Source organism: Schistocerca nitens, chromosome 1 (genome assembly GCF_023898315.1).
Source record: "Schistocerca nitens isolate TAMUIC-IGC-003100 chromosome 1, iqSchNite1.1, whole genome shotgun sequence".
Taxonomy (NCBI): Eukaryota; Metazoa; Arthropoda; class Insecta; order Orthoptera; family Acrididae; genus Schistocerca; species Schistocerca nitens.
The window spans coordinates 844,458,679-844,484,427 of NC_064614.1; the positions used below are offsets into that span (position 1 = coordinate 844,458,679).

The following is a 25,749-nucleotide window of genomic DNA, read 5'->3' on the forward strand; positions in this document are numbered from 1 at the left end:
GTTAAATGCTCCTCCTATACCGCTGTATCGAGTTCAACCAAACTTGGTACACATAGTAATTATTATCAGGAAATAAATACTGTAGAGGTAAGAACCAGGAACATCCTGTTGGGGTGGGAGTGAAAACGTGGAGAGAGAAAGAGGGAAGCGGCGAGGAAGAGATGGGCACAGGTACGGGGGAAGAATGGATGGACAGGGAGAGCGCTAGCAGAACACTGGGATAAATAAATGCGAGGGTAACGTCCAGTACTCAGCTAGATTATTAATAAACTAAACATCGAATGGCTTTGTGAAGCCACATCTCCAAGGTATTAAGATAAAACTTTAAATTAATTGGACTTGAGGCTTTAAAAAAATCTCAGAATCTTGAGTAATTGAGAAATCGGAAAATTTGCATATTTGCATGTGATGCGAGGGCGAACGGGAAATGGTAAATAGATAATGTAGATACATCCGTATAGAAGTATTTTTCCGTGATTTTTGCCTGCGGTACCTAGTTTTATTAAAAGTTTACTAGCTATAGTCAATATGACGGTTTTCGTCAAAACTAAGTCGTTGAAGAAACTTTAACGCTTTCACGCGCAGATATACAAACTCAGTCTGAAGTTCGCCTTTAGGAAGATAGAAGTGGTGACGAGCTGCCGTAAAGGCTGGAACATCTAGAAATATTTTTTTGTTCTTTTTGTAAAAATATTAAGACGGACATGGCTAGAGAGACAGGGCGGACATGGCTAGAGATACACTGTGGAACAATTACGCTATATAATGTAAAAAACTATGTGTGTGTGTGCGAATTAATTTATTTGTAACTTCTTTCAGTGTCCTTTCTCTTTAAATTTAATGTGGGTCCGACAGCGTTCGCCGAGAGTACTGTTGGACACAGCATTAGTGAACACGAATTTCTGATCCAATGGCAACAAATTTAGTAATTTGCTTCCAAACTAATATCCGTTACGTTGATGTCTACGCGAACTTTGAATTGTTTTGTATGTCGCGAAGAAGAATTCCTCCTCCCCCCCCCCCCCCCCCAGCACAGTGGTGAGTTTATGTTCTTTTTGGACAGTAGCTCGGTACGGGCTTTTGTTAAAGTTTCGGGAACATACCTTCACCGAAGAGTCAAGCAGTATATTGCTCCCTCCTACGTATATCTCGCGAAGAGACCATGAGGATAAAATCAGAGTGATTAGAGCCCACACAGAAGCACACCGACAATCCTTTCCACGAACAATACGAGACTGGAATAGAAGGGAGAACCGATAGAGGTACTCAGGGTACCCTCCGCCACACACCGTCAGGTGGCTTGCGGAGTATGGATGTAGATGTAGAATGCACAATATTGATGAGTCGTCCGTGGCCACTTGTTGACCAAATGGCTGTTAACTTCGGCCGAGGTGTATTTAACAACGCTTCTGACGCTTCGCCAACAGGAGTGGCTGCATTACACGTTGAACGCACGTAGATCAAGAGAGAGAGAAGCCGACAGGCAGTACTATATAGTATGATTTGAATTTATGAAAAAGCTTTCTCTGGCTACCTTTAAGAATCATTTCTCGGAAATTTTAGGTTTGATAAAGATGCAACACTAATCTAATGACATATTAAATTTATAATTAAGAGGGAAAAAACTGATTACACAATATTACTTGTAAGTAGTTTATGAACGTTTGCCTGTCAGGGATGTGACAATCGATGTTGTTAAGTGGAAAAATTAAGCTGAGGTTGTTCAAAACGTATATATCTGATACTAAAACGCACTACACGTGGAATGCGCAATAAATGGCTGCAAATTAGGTCATAGCATCAACACACTTAACCGTCAGATGAAAAAAAAGGGTTGTGCACATCTCGTAAATCAGCATTAAAACTTACTTCCAACTTACGCAAGTAATGGGCCACAGGCAGCACCCAAAAGCAGAAAACAACCTAATTATAAAGTCAGTAATATACGGTGAACGCACTGCTGAGGATGTACAGCCCTAATTAGACAGCTAACCAACGATAAGTGCTCGGAAATATGTACATTCAACGTAACTCCGCCCAGCTAATAACTGTTCTGCTAAACAGCTCCATGACTTAAAGGAACTCAAGTTAATTGTGTAAGTTGAGCAGTTAAATCTACACAAACTTTAAATTTCATTTGATGAGATTTTATCGGATAAAGCTTGACTACTGAACCAAATACACCAGAAGTAAAATAATTCCATCAATGCACTGTGATGAGAAGCTGTACTACAGAAGCAGAATCTCACTAAAGCAGCCGACACATTGACACAATAACATGGATTCCTATACATCATTTGTTTTCAGTTTCAGTAACGTACGGAGATAATCGAAAAACTTTCATTTTAAGAAGTACACCAGTAAGTGCAACTATGAGTTTGGTGAAAAAAAAATTAAAATTTAACTATTCCTGTTATCCTTTAACATTAAACGCTCGAAATTTCTGCCTTCAGTATCACTGTCAAGTTGATAGTCGCTTATACAACAAAAAAAAATGTCAGTACAACTTCCGGAAAATTCCTGGTGTGGAGTAAACAACAGACACGGCGGCAAAAATTCGGGCGGAGAGCTCTCCATGGATATAGACGACTGCACCCTCACCTCGGACTGGCTGCCACTCTCTACCCGTAGCTCCAGAAGGGCATGATTCTTTGGAATATTTTCCCCAGTTCAACATCCGCTATTCAGATCACATTTGAGCTTTCGCTGTCGTCTTTCGTTTTTTGTTCTTCTCCCTTCCGGCTGGTCCCGGCGGAGGTTCGAGTCCTCCCTCGGGCATGGGTGTGTGTGTTTGTCCTTAGGATAATTTAGGTTAAGTAGTGTGTAAGCTTAGGGACTGATGACCTTAGCAGTTAAGTCCCATAAGATTTCACACACATTTGAACATTTCTTCTCCCTTCCTGCACCCTGCATTGTGTATATTATGCCGGAAGTAGGGCTGCTGCATTTCGTGTGTATTCGTTATTGAGTAACGGGTGTTCCATTAGACACAGGGTACGGTTCAGTTACTCCCTGAAATGTCGCATTACTCGCATATTTCTTTCCTGCATCCAATTTGTCCCCGATTCGGGTCAAATCGGTAGTTGTCTTATTCTTCCAATGCGTTACCCTCAACGGACTCTGAGTAACGGAAATATTTCGTTACTCGCCTGACATCTCCCCCACACGCTCGTTCCGACTCTACAATTTTTGCACTCATCCGGTTTCTGATTCTCGGCGGAGCAATTTGTTAATGGTACAGAATACCGAATAAATTTTGTCAGTGCCGTGTTTTCTTTCCCACATGCAATTCCTGTCCGACCAGGGTGTAGTCGGCAATATTCGTGATTCTCTAGTTCCCTATTTTGCACGCCACGAGTTCCACCTTTCTGCAAATCGTCGGCTTTTCGACAGCCCGCAGCGTTAACTGGTGCTTTCAACAAGGCAACGACATATTGCAGGAACACAGCTAGTGTCGTCCTGCGAACGTATGTCGCTGTCCTTTGCCACTACAGAGGTCGTCTGCCAGCAGCAGCTTAGCAGCCCACACGTCAGGAGGTGCCGTGGCAAATCCATTTGCGATTATTTTGATATGATAACGAGTTTAACTCATGCAACTTCAGCTGTTTCCATTGTTGCCATCGTGACTGTTCATCAGGACGTACTGGTTGGTTATAATTATAACTGCAGCTACTCATGCAGGACCAGTCTGGGCCAGAGTTATCGTACAGGAGCGAAACTTCATAGATATGCTACAACGTTAATGTGGAACCGATTGAGCTGGAAAAAAAAAATTAGTTTCAATTTTGGCCACCAGCTGCAAATCTGCCACTTTACAGAACTGAACAAATTGTGTAAGCGGCAGTTAAAGATATAAAAATCAACATTTTGCCTTCTCACTTGTTTGGCGCCTTGCCACGGTTTGCGCGGCTGCCCCCGTCAGAGGGTCGCGTTCTCCCTCGGGCATGGGTGTGTGGGTGCGTGTGTGTGTGTGTGTGTGTGTGTGTGTGTGTGTGTGTGTGTGTGTGTGTGTGTGTTGTCCTTAGCGTAAATTAGTTTAAATCAGATTAAGTAGTGCGTATACCTAAGGACCGATGACCTCAGTAGTTTTTTCTCACTTACTTGACTTTTCCGCCCATGTCTCATTCGTAATCCATTACATAAACAATGTCATCAGAAGTATATGGGCACCTGGCTGAAAATGACTTACAAGTTCGTGGCATTCTCCATCAGTAATGTTGGAATTCAATACGACGTTGGCCCACCCTTAGCCTTGATGACAGCTTCCACTCTCGCAGGCATACGTTGAATCAGGTGCTGGGAGGTTCCTTGGGGAACGGCAGCCCATTCTTCACGGAGTGCTGCACTGAGGGGAGGTATCGATGTCGGTCGGTCAGGCCTGGCGCGAAGTCAGCGCTCCCGAACATCCCAAAGGTGTTCTACAGGATTCAGGTCAGGACTCTATGCAGACCAGTGTATTACAGGGATGCTATCGTCGTGTAACCACTCCGCCACAGGTCGTGTATTATAAACAGGTGCTCGATCGTGGTGAATGATGCAATAGCCATCACCGAATTGTTCTTCAACAGTGGGAACCAAGAAGGTGCTAAAACATCAGTGTAGGCCTGTGCTGTGACAGTGCCACGCAAAACAACAAGGGTTGCAAGCCTCCTCCACGAAAAACACGACCACACCATAATACCACCGTTCCCGACTTTTACTTTTGGCACTACACACGCGGCAGATAACGTTCACCGGACATTCGCCATGCCCACAACCTGCCATCGGATTGCCACATTGTGTACCGTGATTCGTCACTCCACACAACGTCTTTCCACTGTTCAGTCGTCCAACGTTTACGCTCCTTACAACAAGCGAGGCGTCGTTCGGCATTTACTGGCGTGATGTGTGGCTTATGATCAGCCGCTCGTCCATTACATCCAAATTTTCTCACCTCCCATGTAACTATCATAGTACTTGCAGTGGATCCTGACGCAATTTGGCATTCCTGTGTGATGGTCTGGATAGAAGTCTGCTTATTACACATTACGACCCTCTGCAACTGTCGGCTTTCTCTGTCAGTAAACAGACGAGGTCGGCCTGTACACTTTTGTGTTGTACGTATCCCTTCACGTTTCTACCTCACTATCACACCGGAAAAAGTGAACCTAGGGATGTTTAGGAGTGTGGAAATCTCGCGTACAGACATACACTCCTGGAAATTGAAATAAGAACACCGTGAATTCATTGTCCCAGGAAGGGGAAACTTTATTGACACATTCCTGGGGTCAGATACATCACATGATCACACTGACAGAACCACAGGCACATAGACACAGGCAACAGAGCATGCACAATGTCGGCACTAGTACAGTGTATAACCACCTTTCGCAGCAATGCAGGCTGCTATTCTCCCATGGAGACGATCGTAGAGATGCTGGATGTAGTCCTGTGGAACGGCTTGCCATGCCATTTCCACCTGGCGCCTCAGTTGGACCAGCGTTCGTGCTGGACGTGCAGACCGCGTGAGACGACGCTTCATCCAGTCCCAAACATGCTCAATGGGGGACAGATCCGGAGATCTTGCTGGCCAGGGTAGTTGACTTACACCTTCTAGAGCACGTTGGGTGGCACGGGATACATGCGGACGTGCATTGTCCTGTTGGAACAGCAAGTTCCCTTGCCGGTCTAGGAATGGTAGAACGATGGGTTCGATGACGGTTTGGATGTACCGTGCACTATTCAGTGTCCCCTCGACGATCACCAGTGGTGTACGGCCAGTGTAGGAGGTCGCTCCCCACACCATGATGCCGGGTGTTGGCCCTGTGTGCCTCGTTCGTATGCAGTCCTGATTGTGGCGCTCACCTGCACGGCGCCAAACACGCATACGACCATCATTGGCACCAAGGCAGAAGCGACTCTCATCGCTGAAGACGACACGTCTCCATTCGTCCCTCCATTCACGCCTGTCGCGACACCACTGGAGGCGTGCTGCACGATGTTGGGGCGTGAGCGGAAGACGGCCTAACGGTGTGCGGAACCGTATCCCAGCTTCATGGAGACGGTTGCGAATGGTCCTCGCCGATACCCCAGGAGCAACAGTGTCCCTAATTTGCTGGGAAGTGGCGGTGCGGTCCCCTACGGCACTGCGTAGGATCCTACGGTCTTGGCGTGCATCCGTGCGTCGCTGCGGTCCGGTCCCAGGTCGACGGGCACGTGCACCTTCCGCCGACCACTGGCGACAACATCGATGTACTGTGGAGACCTCACGCCCCACGTGTTGAGCAATTCGGCGGTACGTCCACCCGGCCTCCCGCATGCCCACTATACGCCCTCGCTCAAAGTCCGTCAACTGCACATACGGTTCACGTCCACGCTGTCGCGGCATGCTACCAGTGTTAAAGACTGCGATGGAGCTCCGTATGCCACGGCAAACTGGCTGACACTGACGGCGGCGGTGCACAAATGCTGCGCAGCTAGCGCCATTCGACGGCCAACACCGCGCTTCCTGGTGTGTCCGCTGTGCCGTGCGTGTGATCATTGCTTGTACAGCTCTCTCGCAGTGTCCGGAGCAAGTATGGTGGGTCTGACACACCGGTGTCAATGTGTTCTTTTTTCCATTTCCAGGAGTGTATGACAAGTGACACCCAGTCACCTGACCACGTTCGAAGACCGTGAGTTCCGCAGAACGCCCCGTTCTGCTCTCTCACGATATCTAGTGACTACTGAGGTCGCCGATATGGAGTTCCTGGCAGTAGGCGGCAGTAAAATGCACCTAATATGAAAAGGTATGCTTTTGGGTGTGTCCGGATATGAGGACAAATAAATAATTTCTTTCTTCGTCTGTATGGCCACCTTACGCAGTAGCTGTTACAGTCAGCCGGCCGTTGTGGCCGTGCGGTTCTAGGCGCTTTAGTCTGGGACCGCGTGACCGCTACAGTCGCAGGTTCGAATCCTGCCTCGGGCATGGATGTGTGTGATGTCCTTGGGTTAGTTAGGTTTAAGTAGTTCTAAGTTCTAGGGGACTGATGACCACAGATGTTAAGTGCCATAGTGCTCAGAGCCATTTGAACCATTTTGTTACAGTCGTTTATTATTGATTTTTTCCGTCTTAAGCTTACTGAAGTTAAGAATATTTTTCTCCAGACTCATTTCCGTGTTATTTACAAAGAATCTTGTGTGGTCATTCTGGAAATTTCGGTACATGATATGTCTGTAAATGTTGGTACCTATAGATTAAAAACAGTATTTCCTTACAAAATGGCGTAGAATTCACTTACAGTGTTTTTGCCTCTTCTTTATAATTCTTCTAATTGCTGTGTCTTCCTTCGTTGTTAGCGGAGGCTGAGATCGAAAGAAACATTGTTTCACAATCACTTTTAGCAATTTTTCACCTCTTTTGAACCCGTCTCTCCTGCCAGTCTATTGCTTTTTTTCCCCGCTTAACTTCACTTTTTAAAACTTTAAAAGAGGAACAGTACTGCAGTTTAACGTGTGGCACATGCAGCATGGTGTTTGTGTGTATCATTTGTTTCCTGAGTAGGTTGTCAGCGTTGACAATCTGAGAATGCACCTTTTTTCGTAGTAGTGCGTGTGTGTGTGTGTGTGTGTGTGTGTGTGTGTGTGTGTGTGTGTGCGCGCGCGCTGGTGTAGGTAGGTAGATGGGTGTGAACATAAATTAATGAAGATCTGTTAGATGTTCATCAGGGATATGAATGATATGTGGCAATCCGATGGGGGGCTGGGTTGGTTGTGGGATAAGTGATTATGGCGCAAGCAGCTTGGAGAGGATGTTAGTAGTGAACGGGAAAAGAGTGAGATGAGAGGGGGGTGGCGATTTTTTTATACGTCTGTATTTAATGTTATAATAAGTGGTCTATTACTTTAAAGAAGTGTGTAGTGTGTCAACCTGGCCGGATAATTTATGAGTTTTTTTCTGTTTTGGTTTTACCAATGTGGTGCGTGGAAAAGTTTTTTTTTTTCGTTTTTTATCCCTGTGATTTCCGCGTCTGTATCTTGTTGGTAAAGAACAGGCATAAACAATGCTTCAAATGGCTCTGAGCACTACGGGACTGAACTGCTGAGGTCATGAGTCCCCTAGAACTTAGAACTATTTAAACCTAACTAACTTAAGAACATCACACAAATCCATGCCCGAGGCAGGATTCGAACCTGCGACCGTAGCGGTCGCGCGTTTCCAGACTGTAGCACCTAGAACCGCTCGGCCACTCCGGCCGGCCGTAAACAACGCAAATTAAATGTACGCTAAGGAAATGCTGTTTTTAATCTGTAAACAGAAAAACGTAGCCCCTAATTGTGTGTTCATAAATCCAGAATGATCACAGAAGATGCTTTTATGTATAACACGAACCGCGAATTGCAGTGAGTTTAATACGGGAAAACCAATAAAAAATATACTCTTTGTTGTAGAGTAAAGGGATGACAGGTGGAGACGTCCCCTTACAAGAGTAGCCGCCTTTCTGGGGGAGAAGTAGTTTGGTGGCGAAGAGCGGAGGAGGAGGAGGAGGAGGAGAGAGCCCGGGCGTGCAGCTGTCGCCCGGGCCTGGGAGGGGACATTAGCAGGTCGTTTGTGAGGCTTAACACGCGGTATGCGTGCGGCGCTGGCCAGCTTTATCTGCCGGGAGGCGTCTCCCGATGTAATTCCAGCCGGCGGCGCTGTTAACTCGACACGGGATTCCTGCCGCCTGCTCTAAGCTACGACGGCAGGGCACGCACGGGGGGACGGAGGTGACGACGAAGACGACACGCAGGCGGCAACAGCGCTACGCCCACGCACGGCGAACGCGTGGCGTGTGCTCGGGAGGTCGAAAATCGGCTGCGTATTACGACGTCTCTATCGGTTGAACACCATCCGAACAAAGCACAGTCTAAGAGGTGGATCACGTAATTTACCGATAACGAAAGTTTCAGATTTAAAATACGCAGTGTAGAATAACTATTCAGGTCTACATCCACATGATTATACTCTGCACTCCATACTTACGTATTTCCTAGAAAACTCATGTGACAAAATTATGACTTTCTTTGCCGTTCCACTCTCGAATACCATGAGGAAAAAATGAACACCTGTATCTTTTCGCGCGACTTCTCATTTCTCTTATGACAAAGGTTATTTTCTCTATCTAGGTGAAATGAAAGGATTTAAAAGCATATTGCACTAGCGGAAAGATATATACTACCTACAGGAAAATTAAAGAGGCCTTTGGGGAAAAGAGAAGCACCTTTTTCAATGTCAAGAGCTCGGATGAAAAACCAACATTAAACAAAGAAGCGAAATCTAAATGGTGGAAGGAGTATGTAGAGGGTCTATACAAGGGAGATGCACTTGAAGGCAATGTTATAGAAAGGAAAGTGAACGTGAATGAAGGTGAGGTGCAGATGACGATACTGCGAGATGATGCCAGACCTCTGAAATATCCAAGTCGAAACAAAGCCTCGGGAGTAAACTATATTCCGTCAGAGGTACTGACAGCCTTGGACGAACCAGCCAAGACAAAACTGTTCCATCTCGAGTGTAAGATGTATGATATGGGCGAAATACCCCCCCCCCCTCCCAATACTTAAAGAAGAATATAAAGATTCCCATTCCAAAGAAAGCAGTTGCTGCCAGGTGTGAAAATTACCGCACAATCAGTTTGATAAGTCACTGTTGCAAAACACTAACACAAATTCTTTACATATGAATGGAAAAACTGGTAGAAGTCTATCTCAGGGAAGATCATTTTGTAATCCGAAGAAATGTAGGAACACGTGAGGCAATACTGATCCTGATTTATGGAATCAGTGAAAGCTTTTGAAAGTGGTGACGAATAATCTCTTTGAAATTCTAAAGATAGCAGGGATAAAATACAGGGAGCGAAAGGTTATTTAAAACTTGTACAGAAACCAGGAGCATGAAAGGAAAGCAGTGGTTGAGAAGCGAATGAGAAAGAGTTGTAGCCTATCCCCGATTTTGTTCAGTCTGTAGAATCGGGAAGCGGTAACGGAAACCAAAGAAAAATTTGGAATAGGGATTAAAGTTCAGGGAGAAGAAATAACTTTGAGCTTTGGCGACGGCGGTTTAATTGTGAGAGAGACAGCAAAGGACTTGGAAGAGTAGTTGAACGGAATGGACAGTGTCTTGAAAGGAGGATATAAGAAAACAACAATAACAGAACAACGACAATGGAATGTATTCGACTTAAATCAGGCGATGCTAAGGGAATTTGATTAGGAAACGAGACACCTAGAGTAGTAGATGGGATTTGGTATTTGGGCAGCAAAATAATTGATGATGGCCGAAGTAGAGAAGATATAAAATGGGTAAACTGGCAATGGCAACGAAAGTATTTCTGAGGTATACAGATTTAAGTGTTGGGAAGTCTTTTCTGAAACTATTTTTCTGAAGTGCAGCCATATGTGGAAGCGAAACATGGACGATAAACAGATTACACAAGAAGAGAATAGAGGCTTTGAAATGCGGTGCTACAGAAAAGTGTTGAAGATTAGATGGGTCTATCACTAATGAGGATCTTACTGAATAGAATTGTGGAAGAAAGAAATTTGTGGCGAAACACGACCAAAAGAAGGGACATTTTGATAGGACATATTCTGACATGACAATGGACCACCAATTTAATATTGGAGGGAAGTGTGCGGAGGAAAAAATCGTAGAGGGACACTAAGAGATGAATACATTAAGCAGATTCTGAAGGATGTATTTTTCAGTAGTTAATCGGATATGAAGAGGCTCGCACACGATAGAGTAGCATGGAAAGCTGCATCAAATCAGTCGTCGGACTGAGGACCACAACAACAACAGGTGGGAGTCAAATACTTTGGCATTCGGAGCAAAACGGCGGTGACTGAATTTTCGTGAAAAGACCTCGCCGCCACGGAAAATGATCTTCAAAATTTTTGGTAACATTTTCGGAGAACAGCGATCTTGTAAGCTACATAAAATTATTGAAAAATTCTAGAGCACAATGGTTATTTTACTTAAAATGACCGGTTTCGGCATAGCGTTAGGCCATCTTCAGAACAGCGACATCAGCTGAAGTTGATAATGTCCAGAACAGTCACTAGACCTCAGTCGCTGAGTTTGAGCAGTTTCAGCGCCTGAGGTCTATTGACTGTTCTGGACATTATCGACTTCAGCTGATGGCGCTGTTCTGAAGATGGCCTAACGCTATGCCGAAACCGGTCATTTTAAATAAAATAACCATTGCGATCTAGACTGTTTTTCAATAATTTTGTATGGAAAATGACCTTGTTTTAACGACTGATACCCCAACTTGGTTTACATGTATGTGACGCTCTCTCGCCTATTTCGCGACAATTCAAAGTGAGCTGCCCCCTTTTTGAACTTCGATGTTCGTCAATCTTGTCTCGTAAGGATCCCATACCGCGCAGCAGTGTTCCGGAAGAGGAAGGACAATTGTAATTTACGCAGTCTCTTGTTGCATCTTCTAAGCGCTGTGCCAATAAAACCCAATTTCTGCTTTGGTTTGCCGTCAACTTCTTCTATGTGATCGTTCCAATTTAAGTTATCGTAGTTCTGATCCATAGGGATTCATTTGAAGTGACAACCTTTAAATTTGTATGATTCATCTTGTAAACGAAATGTAATGGGATGCTTTGTAGTACTCATGTAGAGGACTTTATACTTTTTATTGTTTAGGGTCAGTTGCCACTTTTCACAGCTCGCAGAAGTTTTATCAGTTTCTTTTTCATTTCTGCCGGTATCAGGGGGCCGCGTTTTGACGGGCGCACCTACTGACAGCTCTTCTGCTTTATATTTTTTTAAACATGTCACTGTTTTAGTTGGTGACAGGACGCCGCCTTTTTACAACAAGCGCCATCGAAAATAACTGCTTTTCGATTAGTTAAGGGAATAACGGAAATAAACTCAGACTGCAGTTAAATGCTCTTTAAGTTACTACACCATGATCGCTTTTGAGGCTTGTTGCCCTTATCGTCAGATGTATCTGATACATCAAATCGATGTGTGGTATGTTGTGGACCATGTCTGACTGACATCGACTGTCCTTCATTAATTGCACTGCCGAACCAGGGACGCAGTGCTTAACTTACGAAACACCTCCAGAGGCATGGCATAATCAAATTAAGAGTCTAAGGTAATTTATTATTTTGCCTAATTCATCATATGACTCCATTACCCGCAGCCCAATAACTACGAGAAGTTTACAATTTTTGAATATTTCTTGTTAGGTAATACCTTAATCACATCTATTTTCTTGGATAGGGGGGAGGAATGATGGCACTATATCCGTATGTGATCTCAGTTTATTTTTCTATCCCGAAGTCTTGTCATATATGACTTCGTCACAAACTAGACAGTTAGCGAAACACATGTAACTGGAATTGAAACCAATTTCATTTCTCAATATGAATGAAGATTTTTTTAAAGTATAAATTAGGAAACTCCATTTTATTACGTTGCCTCATATTTAATTTCTCTCTTTCCCTTACAGCATCTAATGCAGTTTTTTCTCCGAAGAACTACCTGTTGTACGTCTCAATGAAGTGACCGACGTTGGACTGTCATCGTGTTTGTATTTCAGCGGCCCTCATACTGTGTTCCCAGCATTTTGATGTCTTGATTAAGCGCTAATCTCCATTTTCACTGACAACAGCCAATTTTTCAGTGAATTTGATTGTTCGAATCCTGAATCTTGAAGCTCATGAAACAGCCTAAATTCTTAAATATTTCTTGCACGCTTACTACAACAGAACTGTAATTTTTTTTTCAGTCTAGTAACTTGGTAGCAGTTTCCTTGATTGACATTGAAATCATCGTTCGAGTCAAGAGTTGGCGATACTTGAAACATTCTTCATCTTTGGGAAAGGCTTTCACAAATTGTTTCATTACATCCAACTTATTTTGTAGAGGTGGTGCAAGATTTTTTTCGGATCCGTGACGTACTTGCACAACAAGAAATTGAGACAAAGACCTTGTCATAGTAATTACTATATATACTAATTAGTGCAACCACTGCCACCGAAATTTCAATTTCATATTATTAGTAATTGGAACATTCTGTGAAATACAAAACATTAACATCGCAAAAAATGTATTTTTTTAAACATATGGATAGTTAATTTAAAAAAAATATAGTCCGTGGTGTGGTTTTTTTGTTACTGTGTTTTGATTGCGCTCACTAAATAGTAAGTCACTTTCATTGACACAGTTTTTAGTCGTCGGCTTGCGTAACTAAACACACATCCAAAACTCCTGCTTACTAACACGAGGTATGGTTGTGAATATAGCAGCCTGTCATAGACTCAAAAAGTGTATCATAAAAATGCGCACACACAGCAGAATAGATATGTACTTCCGGCCAGTTTTCATTTTACATTAACTTCCATACTAAGTATCGTATTGCCCGTGTGAATTATGTTGGCGGGTAGCAATGACTGGAGTGAATTCCTCTAACTGCGAAATGCCGGAGAGTGGGTTAATCAAGAGATCCCTCGCGAGTGGACTGCATGTCCGTCAATGAGCAGCACAGCTGTTATTTGCTTGCCAATCAGAATGTTTACCCCGTTTTTGCGTTAGATAAACAGAATGGTGACTGTGTAAGTCAAGGCCGTGATGAGAACTGGAGCGTTTGTGGCACTTGATTGGATTATAACAACTCAATTTTCAGTGAAGCTGTAAGAAAAGACTGTCAGTAGGAAAAAAACAATCTAGGTAATCCAAACAGCATTAGGTTTATTGATGAGGGATTGAGAAAACTTCATGTACTTCATATTATAGAAATTAATACGTGTGAAATTTTTTTTTAAAATAATCTCGATCATTTGGCCAAAGCAGATTGTAAACGTTGGTTCTTTTCAGTCAAATGTCAGCTGAGCTCGTATAATAGGGCAGAGAGAGGGAGAGGGAGAGGGAGAGGGAGAGGGAGAGGGAGAGGGAGAGGGAGAGGGAGAGGGAGAGGGAGAGGGAGAGGAGGGGGGGGGGCGAGGGGTGCAACCGACAATATTTGGGTGCGGATTTACAGTTCAAGAGAAACTTCTCGAGAACTTTGGTTGCAATTGGGAGTTGAACGTATACTCCTTAACAACACAACCGCTGTAATATCATAAAAATTTGAGGAGATAGTGTGGGTAATGTGTATCTGGAAGTGGGTGTAACAGAGTTAAGTCGATGACTTTCTCAGCATGAGTTCTATACGTAAGTATTTTCGTGACAGCTTGTTTGACAAATGTACCAGCGATATTGTATGGTTACGGCCAGTACCGTTTATCTTAAATACTGGTCTTTGTGTGGATTTCAAATCCATCACACGTTTAGGTTTAATTGTGAGGAAATGGTCGGTTGATTTTTTTTTTGGGGGGGGGGGAGGTGAAAAAACAGCGAGGTCATCGGTCCCACCGGACTAGGGAAGGATGGGGTAGGAAGACGGCCGTGCCCTTTCAAAGGAACCATCCCGGCATTTGCCTGAAGCGATTTAGGAAAATCAAGGAAAACCTAAATCAGGATGGCCGAACGCGGGTTTGAACCGTCGTTCTCCCGAATGCAAGTCCAGTGTGCTAACCACTGCGCCACCTTGCTCGGTGCCATCAGACGTATGTACAAATATATAATAATGGAATCCTTTTAATAATTACCAATAAAATTAGAAATAATGTACCAAAATTATGTACCATTTACTTACAGATAACCTTATGATGGCAATTCAGGCGTAATATGCCTATCGTAAAATAAAAGCAATCAAACTTATCAGCATACTGGAATTATAAATCATGATTGTAAAGTGTCCTCAAGAGACATGTCCTACACAGCAGGCCCACGAGAACATAAACTGTTAGGTAACAGTACTGAAGAATGGGTCGCAGACGTATACTGTACGCTGTCTCCTTCATGAATGAGAAACACTTTCTTACAACTTCCCCAGTAAATCTAAATTGACAATGTACTTTCACTACATCGACATGACGTGCTCGTTCCATCTGATGTCATTTTGAAACGTCACACCTACATATTTAATCGATGTGACTATTGCTCTAAAATACGGCAGCACATTATCTTCGACAAAATGTGGTAACTCGAAGCGAAGCCTTTCGATAAAATGTTCTGAATGTACCATAAAACGTTTACGCTCCACGATAAGCTGCTCCAGCACCATAACCCACAGAAATTATTAAATAACTGCAGGCTTCTGCAAAACGACAGCAGAGACGTCAATATCAATTCAGCTACAGCAGCTCATCCCTTGCTGACCGCCTGTTGAAAACACGCCTTGTATTAGTCTAAATTGGATATGAACCACACGTAGATGGACATCTGTCACAGCAGTCGACATTGATCGGCCTTTCTGGACGGGTACGCATACAACGAATATGAATTGCCCTTTTAATTGGGACAGAATTAATGATTGAAGATATAGTTGGTTTCGCTCTGTAAATCTGAATGTACTTAAATTCAAGTTAATCCAGGAGTATAAAAACTACCCACTGCAGCTCATGACCGAACCATTTTCTGTGTGTACAGACTCCAATACTCTGCTGGCAGACGCAGACGGACGACGGGAAAAGTGACCAATCTAACCTAACCTAACTTTTGTTATTAATAGCCCCAGCTGTCACTAATGGCTAAAATAATGTTATGTTTTGGTAACACGCAAACGCAATGCGTTTTGAACAACTTATGCTCATCACCAGCAGTATGATATAGAGGAAATAGAAATTCATTTTAACCCCCTTCCGAAAGCAATGAACTGCTATAAACAGTCTGGAACTAATTCTACTTTGTGTGGCCAAATTGCCCGTAGTTGTTCACAATGATGGTGTATTTTCGTTCCGTCATTATAACTAAAAGAAATAGTGTTTTGTTTTGTGATAACTGATGATGCTTTACCTCAATAAGGCGAAACGCGTCTGGTGGGAAAAAAAAGAAGAAAAAAACGCTATATTTCTTGTACTTGTAATGAGGGAACGAAAGTACTCTGGGAACCTACAACTACATTAAACCCTAGTTTACTATAGTTCGAAGGAAAGTCAAGAAGTTAACTCCACTTTCGTTGTAATTGTATTTCGGTTAGCGGTAAGGTTTAGTGTGCCAGCCTGCCGCCAGATGGTCCCGTTCACCTTGCTTGTGGCAAGTTTCAGCGTTTAGGCATCAGTTTGTTTTACGCTTCTGCGAAGTAAACGCAACAGCGCTTCATAATCGTTCCTTTCTTCTTTCTTTTCTTTTTTGCGGTCTGATTGTGTTGCAGGAACTGAAATTCATCGAAGACGTTCAGCACAATACAGGGGCACTATTTTACCACGGTAAAGTGTTTACCAGCGGAATGAACCATTAAAAAGCGGCCGAACAAGCGTAGAGGACGAGGAAACGACAGGACGTCCCGTCTTTTTCATTACTGATGCCAACGTTGACAAAGTCCGTGACCTGATCTTTCATAACCGTCGACTAACTCTTGATGAAATGGGAAACCAAATGGATATTCTTCATGGTTTCGCATATCTACACGTGCATCTGTAGTCCGCAACTTTTTGTACCTCAGTCACTCCCCCTCTTTCAGATTCCAGTCGCGAATGGTCTGCGAGAGAGACGATTTCTGGAAAGCATCCGTGAGAGACCGAATCTCCCTAATATTACTTTACGTTCTTTTCGTGAGATATTTTCAGGAGAAAGCAACATATTGCTTGACTCTTCTAGAAACGTAAATTCTGCGGAATTCTAACAGTAATCCACACTGTGAAGCAGAATGCCTTTCTCTATCGTTATGAGACTGAAGTTGACTTAGCATCTCCTTAACGCTTTCGCGAATACTAAATGAACAAATAATGAAACACGCTGCTCCTCTTTGTATCTGCTCCATTCCATCTGTCAGTCCTCCCTCCAATAAAATTATCTGGTACTGATTCCAGACTAAAGTACAAGATTAAAGTATTGGTCAAACGAGGGTTTATTTCTAGCCACTTCCTTCGCGAGCTGACTACACTTTCAGATGGTTTCTCCAATGAATCCTAGTCTGTAATCTGCCTTACTGCTATTACTTTTATGTGGACGTTCCAGTTTAATAGACCTATTCGCATACCGCTAGATATTCAGTGCATGAGGCTACTTCCAGTGATTGTTCAGCGAATACAATAATGCACTCTGCAGGTCTTCCTGCATTTCACAACGATTTTCGTAGCGATGGGACTTCTCTGTATACAACAGCATCATCCGCGAAAAGCCTCATGGAACCGACGTTACCCATGACGCCATCCATAAGTAATGCGAAAAGGAAAGGTCCTATAACATTCACCTGAGGTAGGCTCGAAATTACTTTTACATCTCAGATTTGTCTCTGTTAAGGATGACATCCTGTGCTCTGCTTCCTAGGAACTCTTCAATCCAGTCACATGCTCTTATTTTGCCCATTAGGCAGCGTTGCTGAGCCATCAACCTACTATTTTCTGAGTCTCAGGTTTTGTTACGACAGGGACCAGCTTAATTTTCGGATGTTCTGTGCAACGTGGGTCCCAAAACAACTCAAAGAAGAACTCAAGCGAAATCTTGTGAGAATCTGTCAGCAGCTACTGAACCGTCATGTTAATAAAGGAGAAATGTTTTTGAAACGAATACTCACTAGAGATGGAACATGAGTTGATTACAAGAACCGCAGGTAAACTTCGGAGCATGGAATAGGAACAATCCGGGTCTCCAGCTAAAAGGAAGTTCAAGTATCAACTCTCAATAGGAAATGTTAATGGCAGTTTTTCTTAACGCTCAAGGGCCAACATTATCTGAAAAAACAAAGGTCAGCAATATTTCTGCATGCCCAATATCAATGACGACTGGAAACCTCTTTTTAACACCGTCAACACGCAATGCTTTTTTAACCAATAGGGATGCTTTTTTAACCAATAGGGATTTATGATCTATTCATTAATGGAAGAGTTACTGCGGTACGATATCATTTGTTTTTTATTCAGTTTGTTGCCATAATGGCTAGGCAACACATAAGATATATTCTTTAGATACAAATTAGGAAGCATTCTTACTTTTACATTTTGCCCTGCTCACTGGCAACATGCAAGAATACCGTTCTTACGGAGGTGACTTCAATATCACTGACGCATAAGATGAATAACAACAAATCGGGTCTTCCACGTAATTGTCCGGATAAGATTTCTGATAAGCATTCGTCTGTGCATTTAATATTAGTAACTTCATTTCCCGAGATACTGAAGCCACATTTTTAAATGAAAAGACTACTTTTTGACGACAATCGAAAGCTCTTGAGATTAATACAACACAGAGATCAAGTTTGTTATTTTTTGTCGTAAAGCTCTGTGTTAAATTTCTGTTAACGTGGCGGCCAAGGCGACAGTCACGACTGTTGCCATGTAACGATTCCATACCAACTGAGGCAAATCTGCTGTATTTCTATAATCATATCCCTCATATTTCGTAAGCAAAAAGTTTCACTGCAAACATTAACATGCGTACTGATTAGATAACGTTGCCCGGGTACGTATTCACCCCGCGCTTACACAGAAAAAAGAATTAACTCATTCTACGGTTTAAAAACAAACTTACGGGGTTAAATGTGGATTCCACACCGATGTTCGTTCTTTCCCGTTATTTTTTACGTCAATCCCTTTCCATCCATCGGAATTGCCCCCAATCAGCGAAGCGGCAAAAAACACCGCGGACTGGCCGCTAATGTTAATTCTTCTCGCTTATTTTTGTATGTCACGGTAATTACATCAGTATCCAATCCCTAAGGACACAAAGGGCTTCTTACACTGCCTGTTTCTTTTTCGAGATATTAAGTCAAATGAAGAATGGAAAAGAATATTGAGAATAGTTAAACGACGATCAGTTTGGCTTCAGGAAACGTAAGGACATCACACAGGCAGTTCTCACATTATGCTTGACAAGACTTTAGAAAAACCAAGAGACGTCGACTGGATTTCTCGACCTACAAAAAGCAGTAGCAGTGGGCTACATCGTGGCGTTCCTACCTTACCGAGGCTTTCTGCAGCAGAGCACTCGATGGTCGCTCACCTGCAAAAAAAGAAGCATGCAAGCGTTAAATCATTGTCACGAACAGTAATATGGTTCTTATAGTCACCCGAACACAAGTTATTTTATTTACATATTTATCAGGTTTTTTAGGACAATGCGAGCCAAAGGTGGTCACGGGACAAATCAGCACATATCATCCAGAATACCGATTAGAACATTTATTTATAAAAGAATTAATATAACAAATAAATTGTGGAAAGAAATGAAACATATAATTAAAACAGGCAAAGTTTTATATTATAGCCGGCCGGTGTGGCCGAGCGGTTCTAGGCGCTTCAGTCTGGAACCGCGCGACCGCTACGGTCGCAGGTTCGAATACTGCCTCGGGCATGGATGTGTGTGATGTCCTTAGGTTAGTTAGGTTTAAGTAGTTCTAAGTCTAGGGGACTGATGACCTCAAATGTTACGTCCCATAGTGCTCAGAGCCATTTGAACAATTTTTTATATTATCCCGCTACGATTAAGCCAGAGCAGCCTCGTCAACAGATGGAAGAAAGTGCCCTAAACTGAACACTTCAACGCCTTCGCCCCAAAAGCAGACCTATGGTCTCCTAGCTCTGAAAGCTAGTGGCACCAAGTGTGAATAGTAGTTTAGGATTCTACTACTATGTAGCGGCGCGCACACGTCGCCCGCTTCATTTGTAGTTCCTCAGTTCGCTGTTACATGTTTTGACAATGGAAAAATGTTTCACGTTTGAAACCTCCCCTTAAAAAATGTATGAATTACTGTGCTGATAAAGCTCTTACGTTATTTGATTTTCAAACAGCTGAGCAGAACTGAACATGCTCACACATTTCTCTCTTTACTTATTCTGATCAACACTAAACTGACACACAATATTTTTCTTTAGCGCAACGCAATATGACTTTCAATAATCCCTACAAAAGAATGGCCCTGACTAACAATAACCTATACCTTTCATGAATCACTTACCTCACAAAAATCTTCGTTCCTCGAATTACTGCAATACAGCGAGCACCAATACTGCCAGCTAAATAAAAGATTCTAACTACTGAAGTCACTAACTACTGATAGGCATAGTTAGCAAATGAAAGATTTTGATAGAGAACAAGCAATGTATTTACCTTAATAGTGTTCAAAAGTCACAATATATGTGTCAGTTCATGACATCCAGTCTTACAAATTTACTCTTTCTGATGGACACACGTCCAGATCGTCCGCTCTCAAAATTCTACCATCCCTCTCCCCACATCCACCACTGCTGGCGGCTCACCAACTGCGCAACGCTACGCACTGTTCACATCCAACTGCCCAACACTACAATAGCAAATATTCCAACAATGCAAACCAGCCACAGACTGCACACGGCACAGTCAGTGATTTTCATACAGAGCGCTATGTGGTGTTACCAACATAAAAACCTAAACAGCCTACTTACACGTTGTGTTTCAGTCAGTCTAGGTGTGTTCGTGTACAGTAAGGTTTAAGGTTTGGAGGGAAACAGGCTGGTCCGGTAACTCGTATCGCACTAATTGCACACCACACTCTTGAATGCACACCATGCACCGTCTGTCGATGTGACTGGGGCCAGCGGGTTCACGGGTTCCGACAAATACAGCCAGTCTTAAGTGTTACTGGTGCAACGAATTTTTCAGCATTCTCTCGAAGGGTCCTCTTGATTCGTCTGGTTTTTCTCGTCTGTAACCGACGCGCCACGTAGCGCACTGTCCGGGCAACGGCCTGGAGCATCGTGCGGTGATGGGAGCCGGATAATGATATCCGCAAAATGGCGGAGAAAGAGCTTGCGTCGTACGAGGAAGGCCCTACGTTTTCCCTGGAAGAGTAATAGTGCTACCCACACAGGAGCGCACGTCAATTGGGCCGGCTGCAGCGTTTCTGGAGTCCAATGTGCAGTGCGGACGTGACACAAAAAACGAGCATGACTGCCCTCGACAAGTAGGTGGGCCTTGACACTCGAGGAGCACGCGTAATGGTCTGAGCATCGAGGACGGCGGGTCCCCCAGCTGGCGAGGCGCGGGATACCAATTGCGCGACGGCTGGCCGATCGACCCCGCCCATTGTCTGCCCATTGGGACTAATAACTGGTCATCTGAATGTGACCGGCAGGGCAGGCGCACGACTTGACAAAACAGAGCCGCTGGCTGGCTGGCTGGCTGGACGTGCGTCGTCACTGTTCTCCCCCACCACTTGCCGCCTCTTCTGTCTGCGCGGCCGGCTGCAGCTGCAGCCGCGTAGGCACTGCGTACTAGGGACGGTGGTTATCGCTCAAACAACAGGCATTCGGTTATGCGTTTCTTTTTTCATCACCATTTTATCCTGATTATTAAAACCGCTTTCTGAAATAACCGATATTCAGTTATTTGCAGCAACTAAAGTACATTGGATTGGATTGGATTGTTTGGGGGGACGAGACCAGACAGCGAGGTAATCGGTCTCATCGGATTAGGGAAGGTCGGGGAAGGAAGTCGGCCGTGCCCTTTCAAAGGAACCATCCCGGCATTTGCCTGGAGCGATTTAGGGAAATCACGGAAAACCTAAATCAGGATGGCCGGACGCGGGATTAAACCGTCGTCCTCCCGAATGCGAATCCAGTGTGCTAGCCACTGCGCCCCCTCGCTCGGTCACTAAAGTACACATCGAACAAGTATCGAAAAATTATAAGAAATCCTCAGACTTCTGCATTATGTGTTTCAAGACACACAGAATCAAACTATCAGATAAAATAGGCAAATGATAAGAAACAGTCCATCCAACAGAGAAAGGAGAGGGGGAGAGAGAGAGAGAGAGAGAGAGAGAGAGAGAGAGAGAGAGAGAGAGAAACATTTCCAGTAGTATCCTACTGATACCAATTTTTTTTTTAAAACTCTGCACAGAATACATGTAGTCGAGCATTACTCCACTATTTGGGCAGTACGTATAGTCAGTGTTAAAGTGGGAAAACTGAAGGTGAAAAATTCTATTTTTCGTATTAAGTTGTCCGTTTTCAAGGGCTACAAGCGGTAAAGCCTTTGTACGCACAGACAGCAGATTAGCTACTTTCCATTTCTACCGTTATCATTTCTACTTTATATTTCATGACACTAGTTAATAAACTGGATACTTCGGTTCAGGCTCTTCCTATAGGACTGAGTGAGGCAACATGGAACTATCTGCTAAGCGAAAGCTGTGGAAACGGTTGCCCAACTACAACTTAAGGCAGTCGTATCCAGCTACTCTTAATAACATATCCAGCCCTATGAATTTACCCGAAATAAAATTAACAAAAAGGAAAGCATAGGTGGTTTAACTTGAAATGACTCAATACCTCAATCGAATTCTACACGAAGAATTCCACGCGCAGCTACAAAAACACAGTTTATATCAACTTCAAGAGTCCATCGAAAAGAAAGTAAAAGCGCTATCGTCAAGGCTTCACGTTACGATCTGGAACACCTATTTTAGACGACAAAATAATGGAAACACGTGACTTGTAATTTTTCAGCGCATCTTTCACAGGTTAAATTACGACTTTAAAAATTGTTGTGTATTCTAAAGTCATTTTCCCCAATTTCTACGCGTAAAATTATCGTCCTATAATTACGCGTTTCAGTTGCTACGATTTCATATTAAAAACTCCACAGTATAAAGTCCGCAACTTATAAGTTCTGCTTCAATATTGATGTTAACGGTTAGTGAAAAGACAATTTTAAAATAGTCAAATAATAAATTCCTTTATCTCGCTATTTCAGGTTGCCACACAGTACTATCTTATAATACACCTTTTTTCATTATTTTTCTTGTTTTCCCTCAAGCAGCTACATGTCAAAAGCACAATTACCAATACATTTTTGTTAAGCTCAGTTACCAAATTTATATTGTTAACTGTGCTGCAAGAAGAGACGAATATTTTCGATGATAGACAATTCATTTGACGTTTTCGATTGGTATGTGCCTCAGCCTCATTGCGTGGGAACCGTTCGAAGGCCAGTGAACGACGCTGTTTGTACGCAGATATTAACAAGGAGAGATCCAAGTGGTGGGATCGACTTTTAGAAACAATCTATACGGTAATGTTGGTTAAGATCCCAGCGACTCACACCTTGCAGCCATTCACCATGGTGGGCCCTAGTTTGCAAATAATCGACGAAAAAAAGTTTCGGGATTTCGGGTGATCCTCTACAAGTTTAATAATAGTAGCAAAATGGTTCAAATGGCTCTGAGCACTATGGGACTTAACATCTATGGTCATCAGTCCCCTAGAACTTAGAACTACTTAAACCTAACTAACCTAAGGACAGCACACAACACCCAGCCATCACGAGGCAGAGAAAATCCCTGACCCCGCCGGGAATCGAACCCGGGCGTGGGAAGCGAGAACGCTACCGCACGACCACGAGATGCGGGCATATAATAGTAGCAATTCCCGCATCAGTTGCATAGTGGATTGGTAAAGATCACATGTAAAAGGTTCTGGGTTCTAACGCTGTAAGGTGCTTCGGAAATTTTTTTATTCTTAAATCTCTATAGAAATGACTTTGATAATTTTTTTATTCAGTTAATTGGTTTAAACTTAATTTTTTCTATTCCTTTGTCAATTCGTGTTAGTCACCGTATGAAATACATAAACTGTTCTCATTTTTCTTCCTATCAGTCTTTTCCGCTTGGAATCCTGGTTCATGTGATTTTGATTATTGTTATGTATAAACCTTCGATTTAATTTGTTCCATTTTATGATGTTAGATTTTCATCCACGTTTTTGCTTTGATTGTTTCTATTTTTCATTTTGCTTTAATTTTGTTTTACTTACAACCCCTCCTTTAGTTTAGTTCACCATCTCCATTAATTTGTCTGTAGTGCAATAAGAATGTTTATGTTACGATTGCAATTCAAAAAGATGTACATCTTGTAATGAAAAATACATTCTTAACATCCCCGCACAGTCAGTAAGCACAGTCAGTAAGCAACCAACAGATCGGCGTTTTTATATGTTTAAACATTTTGATAGGGGAATAAAGAAATTTAAATTCACATGCACAAAAATTTCAAGGGGAAAAAGAATGACTGAAGAAAAAATATGAGCAACTGAAGACGTTAATATATCGATTAAGAAGACGTGACAAAGGAATACAAATAAAAAAATGCCACGTAAACTGATTAATTGAATAAAAATAGTTATTGAAGTCATTTCGATACAGATTTCAAAATAAAAAATTTCAAGTTGTTGACGAGATTCGAACAGACAACCTCTGACAGCACCTTAACCACTACGCTATGCAATCATTCCATAAGTAGCGTTATTTTAAAAGTCATACAGTATCATGCAAAATACCGATTTTTTTGTCTATTATTCGCAAATGAGGGCTCACCGGGTGAATGGCTGCAAGGTGTGATTCCTTGGACTGTAAACTACATAACCGTATAACCGTACATAACCGTATCAGTCGATCCCCCCCGTCGAGGAAATCTTGTAACTTTCATCGCCAAGCATTCGCTGCGCGTAATACAGGAGTGCTGTGCGTTGCGTCTACATTGCGGCTTTACAGGCGCACCTGCATAACACTAGTGTCTTAGGCAATGCTGACTTTCGTCAAGGGAGACGGTTCAAGCAATAACACAGTAATCTGTTAATATATCGACAATAAGGTAGACTGCTTACACTAGTACTAGTATGTTACACATTGCTGTGTTATTTTACTAGCGGTCGGTTTTAAAAGGAGTAATAATTGTACATTAGTCGCATCTTAGTAGTTTTGCCTATTGTGCACGAATGAAGGAGCGCCAAAAAAAATTTTTTAACTTAACTGAAAGCAACATGGCCAACGGCCTTGCCGCAGTGGTAACACCGGTTCCCGTCAGAACACCGAAGTTACGCGCTGTCGGTCTGGACTAGCACTTGGATGGGTGACCATCCGGTCTGCCGAGCGCTGTTGGCACTCGGGGTGCACTCAGCCCTTGTGAGGCAAACTGAGGAGCTACTTATTGAGAAGTAGCAGCTCCGGTCTCTTAAATTGACGCACGATATCCGCATCCAGTGACGCCCGTGGGTGAGGATGACACGGCGGCCGGTCGGTACCGTTGGGCCTTCATGGCCTGTTCGAGTAGTAGTTTTTTTGTTTTTTAGAAAGTAACATGCGTTACTGATTTTAGTGTATTCTAAGCGGTTGATAGTAATGAAACTTGCGGTGGTTATTGCTCAGGTATTATTCGCAAGCTGTGCTGTTATAATGAAAAATTATATATTCAGTCAGTCTGTTTACATTGAGTTTTTTAACGTTGGCGTGATATATACGGATATTTTTCAGTGTTTTGCAACGTATTACAAAGCAACAAAAAAGTAATAACTTTTTATCAGATCTGCGTGTAGTTCTGCGAGACAACTAATGTAAAAACAGGGAAATTTCCTTCCTTTTGTATTTATACATATATCAGGTGTTTCGGTAGAGAATACAACCTTTGCCTTTTCTGATAGAGCGGTCACTGTGCAACGTATTGAGCACAGTTGCTCACAGTCTTGTTTTGTTTGTATATCGGGACGAACATGCCATCGACATAGGGTTATAGGCGTGCGTTTGTGTATTACTTATAAAAAGTACTATTACTATTATTATTATTTCTTTACTTTCTCAGACGTTAAGTCTGGTTGAGAATGGAAAGTGACGCGGACCTTGATCAAGCGTCACTTCCTATTAACTGTACGGTATGTGTTATATTGCATTTAGGAACTTTCGGGTAATTGAACATGTATCAATAATTACGG

The 25,749-nt window shown here is 42.9% G+C and overlaps 1 pseudogene; it reads left to right on the top strand.

The window, feature by feature from the left end:
* Positions 1 to 24,807: 24,807 nt before the first annotated feature.
* Positions 24,808 to 24,925, top strand: LOC126210845 (5S ribosomal RNA; annotated as a pseudogene).
* Positions 24,926 to 25,749: the final 824 nt, after the last annotated feature.